General features: G+C 38.2%; 1 non-coding gene across 1 annotated transcript; it reads right to left on the bottom strand.

Moving 5' to 3' along the window:
- Positions 1-4,682: 4,682 nt before the first annotated feature.
- LOC139894897 (small nucleolar RNA R71) lies at positions 4,683-4,789 on the bottom strand. Its single transcript, XR_011775375.1, has one exon. It is a non-coding gene; the product is annotated as a small nucleolar RNA R71 (small nucleolar RNA).
- Positions 4,790-7,040: the final 2,251 nt, after the last annotated feature.

Genomic DNA, 7,040 nt, shown 5'->3' with positions numbered 1-7,040 from the left:
ATAAATCCTCGTGTTTGTGCACTTACATTATTTACACACTTGCATTAACAAACACGAACGCTTCCACACTTAAAACTTATGTTTTGATTGTTAAAGATTTCGAAAAACTTTTAAGAAACCATTAAGTAACTATTCACCTCCTCTAGTTAGTTACAAATTGGTTTCAGAAAAAGTTGCGGGGTGGAAGCCGAATTTCCTTTCTATAGGAGGACATTTTACTCTCATAAAGTCGGTTCTTGGGAGTTTGGGTATATATTACCTATCTTTGTTCCGCTGTCCGGATATGATGCTTAATACTTTGGAAAGAATGAGGGCTGATATTTTTGGTGGGACGACCGAAAATAGTAAGAAGATGCATTGGGTTAGTTGGGAGTAAACTTGAAATGACTCGAAACCGTATCTGAAATTTTGACATTTTTTATAAAGACCCGGTGCGGCGCACCACCTGACTGGTGCAGCGCACCAACACATACTGGTGCGGCGCACCATTTGCCTAAATTTTCAGATTTCAAATTCAGTAGCCAAGTCTGCTATTTGGTGCGGCGCACCATTTCACTGGTGCGGCTCACTTGACCTGGTACCTCAGTTTTTCGCCCAAAAATACCCTTTTTAGCCATTTATGTTAGGCAAAAACACAATTCATTTGCAAATTAGTTCCACACCTGTTACATAGTCAAACACAACTCAAAAGATGTCAAATCAACAATTTTACAACATCGAGTGATATGACCAAAACAGACAGTTTGTTTTATGCAGTGTCACTAGGTCGCAAGATGTCAGAATCAGCTACCAGGAGAGGAAGAAATAGTTTTAAATTTATATTTAGCGGGGCCTAAATCGTACTTCTCCTTATTATGGTGAGTAAGGGAAGTATGACCTAGGGTCGAATTTTTAAGAGATCAGTAGAATCAAACCTATATTTATAACTTAAGATAATCCTATAGTGAAGGAGTAGTTGTATATTACCTAATTTTGGGTTTTCTATCTTATAAGATAAAATAAAGTAAATGCGATAAAATTTGTAATTCAGATAAGATTAAAGCAAGTGCATACTATGATTTCGTTAATTACTTTGCCCAGATTATGGAATGCTGGCTCATGAATAGGTAGGTGACCTTGTATTCACTACACTGGTCCTACCGCCCCTGTCATAAGACATGTCACTAGATAATGCGTTAGGCTTGAAGATTATGAATAGACAACAACGTCCCATACCCCCGACGCCCGTGCAGTCTGACTACAGGCATACACGTTCAAACGACTCATCCAATTGAGCAACTCGGTTAGGTGACGTATTAACATTCCAAAAGGTCTAAACTTTCTTAAACACAATGAAGTACAAGGTATGCCATATCTGAGAGACGTGATGTGTTTCAATGCTTTCATTAATGATTGGGTTTAAAAGGTAGTTAGGCCTTTAAAAAGGTTTAACCATAAAGAACACCATGGCCAAGTCGGTTTGTTTTTCATGAACACGTTCGGTTATCCTAACGGTCCAATCCTTAATGTGTTTAAACAAATAGTTCCTTTATTAACTAAGAATCCCTCAAGCGGGGTGCAATGCTTGAGACCGCGTTATGGTGAAGTGTACTAATCAGCACTGACTGGGTTCCATGGCCTTACTTAATAGAGGTACAGCTTACAACAACCGTTGCTAAGTAAGGCCATGGAACCCGGTTAGTGGTGTTTAGTACACTTCACCATAACGCAGTCTCAAACATTGCACCCCACTTGAGGGATTTATAGTTAATTAAGGAACTGTTTGTTTAAACTCATAAAGGATTGGACTGTTAGGATAACTAAACGTGTTCATGGAAGTCACATTGACATGGCCATGGTGTTCTTTATGGCTAAACTCTTTTAAGGGCCTAACTATCTTTTAAAACCAATCATTAACGAAAGAATCGACACACATCCCTCTCTCGGATATGGAATACCTTGTACTTTATTATGCTTAAGAAATTTTAGACATTTTTGGAACGTTAATACGTCACCTAACCGAGTCGCTCAATTGGATGAGCCATCGAACGTGTATGCCTGTAGTCAAGATGCACGGGCGTCGGGGGTATGGGACGTTGTTGTCTATTCAGAATCTTCAAGCCTAACGCATTACCCAGTGACATGTCTTATGACAGGGGCAGTATGACCAGTGTAATAAATACAAAGTCACTACCTATTCATGAGCCAGCACTTCATAATATCGGGAAAGTAACTAACGAAATCGTAGTATGCACTTGATTTAACCTTATCTGAATTACAAATTTTATCGCATTTACTTTATCTTATAAAACCCAAAATTATGTAATTTACAACTACTCCTCTACTTTAGGAATATCCTAAGCTAATAGGTTCAATTCTGCTGACTTCTTAAAAAATTCGACCCTAGGTCATACTTCCCTTACTCACCATAATAAGGAGTAGCACGATTTAGGCCCCGCTAAATCTAAATTTAAAACTATTGCCCCCTTCTGGTAGCTGATTCCGACGTTTTGCAACCTGACGACACCGCATTAATAAAACCGTCAGTTTTGGTCATATCAGGAGAGAGTAAGTTTTTTGCGCCGCTGCCGGGGAACGGGTAGGGCTGTAAATGAGCCAAGCTACTCGTGAGCTACTCGAGCTCGGTTCGTTAAAACCTCGATTCGAGCCGAGCCTAAACGAGCTCGAGCTCGAGTTCGAGCCTAAGTGAAGGCTCGTTTAATAAATGAGCTCGAGCTTTATATGTCGAGCTCGTCTAAGCTCACGAGCCTAAACTAGCTTTGTATATTTATAAATAAATATATATATATATATATATATATATATATATATATATATATATATATATATATATATATATATATATATATATATATATATATATATATATATATATATATATATATGCATATTAAGTAATATCAACTATTATTAAATGATTAATTATAATAGTTTAAATTTAAAAATAGACACACAGCAAATTTTTAATTACCCATGTCAAACACCAATGTTTTATATTCCATTCATTCTAGTTTCAAATAGTAATTTACCTCGATAAAAATCAATATCACTTCAAAACTACGTGTTCCACGAGGTTAACAGAGTAATTGATTTTTTCTTCACCCAAAGCAAGCTTTTGTCTTCACCCAAGGCAAGCTCAAAAACCACAAGTCTATTTTTTTCTTAATTGACAGATATTAACTCCTTTTACTCTCAAGAAATAAACTTTCAGGTCTATCTATACTAATCAGCCTCCTTTCTTCTCTTCTATATGTTTTATACTACATCGTTTCTGAATGTACATTACAATATTACTGTAACTTACTAGATCTATATATAATACGTTCTTGTTAGTGTCTTCAGTTGTGTTAAATGCTTTATAAGTAGTATTTTATCCTATTTTATCATATTTTATCATAATTATTGTTTTAATCACATTTACATGCAATAACAATAAGAAATAGTCTGTGTAAAGGTGTTTGAATGTTCGATGAATGTTCAATGGTTTATTATAAATATATATGTGTATTATATTTGTTGCTCAATTTATATGTCGTAAAGTGAATAAACTAACGAGCTTACGTTTTTTTATCGAGCCTAGCTCATTTCGAGCTAAGTTCAATTAAACTTTTTGGATGACACGAGCATTACTCGAGCCAAGCTCATTTCGAGCTAAGTTCAAATAAACTTTTTGGATAAAAACGAGCTTTACTCGAGCTGAGCTCGAGCTTTTTATATTATTCACGAGCCGAGCTCGAGCTTAAAATTTGAGGCTCGAATCGAGCCGAGCTCGAGCTCGAGCTTTCTGAAAATCAAACGAGCCGAGCTTGAACACTATCAAGTTCGGGCTCGGCTCGGCTCATTTACAACCCTAGGAACGGGTATAAGACAATACAGTTTCTATCAACCTATTTGCAAGATTTTAGAGGTTTCTAAGAAAGATAATTATACACGGATTTGGTTGTTGAATTTTCCAAACAGTCGCCAATTATATTGGGACCAAAAGGATCCTGCCTCTCCGTAGTCGATCTGGTTACTTGGTTTGTTGAATAGTTCGTCCGAAGCTCTGTTATCGAAATACCAGGGAATCAGTAGCAAGAACCAAAGACATATTAAACTTAGGATAATTACCTTAGATTACCTTAGTTAGGATTACTTTAGTCTAAATTAGGAAAACCTAGAATATCTACCTAAAACTTAAAAACAAAAAGGGCATAATTAGTGTATGACCCATACCCGATCTAGACCAGGACCGTTGTTGTTCGTACCTAAACCAGAGGCATTAATATCCAAAGCACGCAAGGAAGAACGAATCAGAAACCGAATGGCGTTACGCATTACTCTCGCAGAAAACACCAAACCCTCAATTGAAGGTCGAGGAGGACCAATAAGATTCTCAGAGATCCAAGGACACTAGTTCGAGTTAAAACATCATATTATACAACTCATCCAAAATGGTTGTCAATTTCATGGATTACCGAATGACGACTTTAACTCTCACCTTGATAAATTCATATCTCTTTCGAACTCCTACAAACAACCAGGGATATTACAAGATGTAGTCCGACTATACTTGTTCCCCTATTCTCTCACTCATCATGCGCAGACTTAGTTTGAAGGATTAGGGAAAGATTCCATCACGTCATGGACGGAGATGGCGACTAAATTCCTAACAAATTATTTTCCTCCTTCTAAACAAACCAAGCTCAAAAAATGATATCATTAACTTTAAGCAAAGTTATGATGAATCTCTTTACACCGCATGGGAGCGATTCAAAACCCTGCTGAATAAATGCCCTAATCACCAGCTAGAACATTCAGCTCAAATATGTACCTTCTACAATAGTCTTACGATAAATCATAGGACAGAAATCGATGCAACAGCTCAAGGGAATCTGATAAACCAAACCGCGGATGAAGCATGGGAGTTGCTCGAAAACATGACAATGCATCATCATGACTGGAACAGTGGTGAAACAACTTCATCATCTGCTCCACTCTTCACACTTGATAATCAAACAGAGACCATCAAATCCCTCACGGACAAGATGGAGTCTCTTGCCAAACAACTCGAAGACTTGAAGACGCAACTGCAGCAGGTTAACCAGGCTCAGTCCTGTACTAACTGTACCAACCCGCAACCTACAGAAGAATATCAAGTTGAGTACAAAAATCCTGACGGTTCAGTCTGTTACGTTCAATACCCTGCTCTTTAACCAAATACCGGATTCAATCAACAATCCAGAGTTAACCAATTCCAAAGAAATAACCAACCTTTTCGCTATCATTATCCACCTTATCCACCACAACAACCTCAATTGACCTACGATCAACCACTTGCATTCACTGAACCACTAGATGAGGAAAACTCTCCAACCACCTAAATTACGAAAGTAACCAACCCTGCTCTCAGTACTGATGATCAGTTGACTCAGTTCATTCAAGGACAACAACAGCTAAATCATAGAACTGCGTCTAGACAAGACCAGACATAGATACTCATGGGAAATCAATTGGCTCTGCTCAAAAGTCTATAAACGCAGCTCGGACAGTTATCACAACGCCTTAAAACCTAACCACAAGGAAGATTACCTAGTAACACTATACAAAATCCCCACATAGAAGAAGCTAAGCAAATGGATTCCATAATCCCAAAGGAAGAACCAAGGAGGAGGTCAGCTAGGCTTAAGAACAAATCGACGAATACTCAGAAGCTGCCCGCTCAGAATCCAGTTCTTATACCTTATCCTAGAAAACTAATGGAAGAACCATCAAAGCTTGATACCTACACGGTAGGAGATACGGGCTGATTCATTTTCCCATGTTCGATCTACCAATCTGGAACCATTCATACACTAGCAGATTTAGGAGCAAGTATCAACCTCATACCCTATTCTCTCTACAAGAGATTAGACCTAGGAGACTTACCACCAACCAAAATGACAATTCAACTTGCCGATCACACAATCAGATATCCTAAGGGCATAGTTAAGAACGTCTTGGTGAAAGTCAAAAAATTTTTGTATCCTACGGATTTCATAGTGATGGATATTAAGGAAGACCTATACACGCCAATAGTATTAGGAAGACCTTTCATGAACACGGTTAGGACTGTCATTGATGTGTACAATCAAACCTTGATCTTACGATCACATAGGGAGAGCGTTACCTTCAAAATTGACCGACCTACCAATCTTTCTGGACAGGCAGAGATGTTTGCAATTTCCACCAGACGAATCATTTCTAATGATGAGTCCCCTCCACCAGCCAATGATGTCAAAATGGGTGTTGAATCACAGTCTGCTGACGACCCAGAAATGGAAGAGGAGGATCCCAGTGAATAAATAGAGGATGAGGAAGATTCTGAGGAGGAAGAAGAAATGGGAGACGTAGAGAAAGCTGCGACAATATCCTCTCTAAGCTCGTAAGCAATTCACAAACACCACGAAGAAATAATGAGGCTAGAGATGGAAGACCACAGTTTAATAATTCGTTTTAAGAAGAAGGCTGATAAAACTGCCGAATTTAAAATTGATCCCTCCAGTGTAGATGTAAAACACCAGAATACTGAAGCAGCCCGTTTATCAGACGAATATACAGAAGAAAGCTATACCGATGATGACGAGGAAGAAGAATAAAACGAAGACATTCTGGGTGATTCTTAATCTCTACCAGTAGTATCAGATCAAAAGGAGCTGAACCCTTCTTCTTCAGATCACTCAGGGATACCAGTCATATCCAATCACACCGATATGGTAACTGATATTGCTCGAATTATACATATTTATCCTCGCAATATCTTTCTCGTTTTGTTGAATTTTGAAGAGTTTAGTGATTAGAAGTGTTGGTTTGGTGCTTAAAAGATGGTTCACGGGTAAATGAGGCTAAAAGTCCATTTTAGTGCAAAATTGACCAAGTCTTGAACCTTAGAACGAGAAAAGCTGAAATTGCACTTATTTTCGCGGGTAAAACTGATTCTATGACTTGCACGGATTTTTCAAGTTAAGGAATTGCATGCAAGGAAATGGTGCGGCGCACCAAATGCCAGGTGTGGCGCACTT

Source organism: Rutidosis leptorrhynchoides, chromosome 2, assembly GCF_046630445.1.
Source record: "Rutidosis leptorrhynchoides isolate AG116_Rl617_1_P2 chromosome 2, CSIRO_AGI_Rlap_v1, whole genome shotgun sequence".
Taxonomy (NCBI): Eukaryota; Viridiplantae; Streptophyta; class Magnoliopsida; order Asterales; family Asteraceae; genus Rutidosis; species Rutidosis leptorrhynchoides.
Note: the sequence above shows the minus strand (reverse complement) of the source record. Positions and strands in the feature narration are given on the sequence as shown.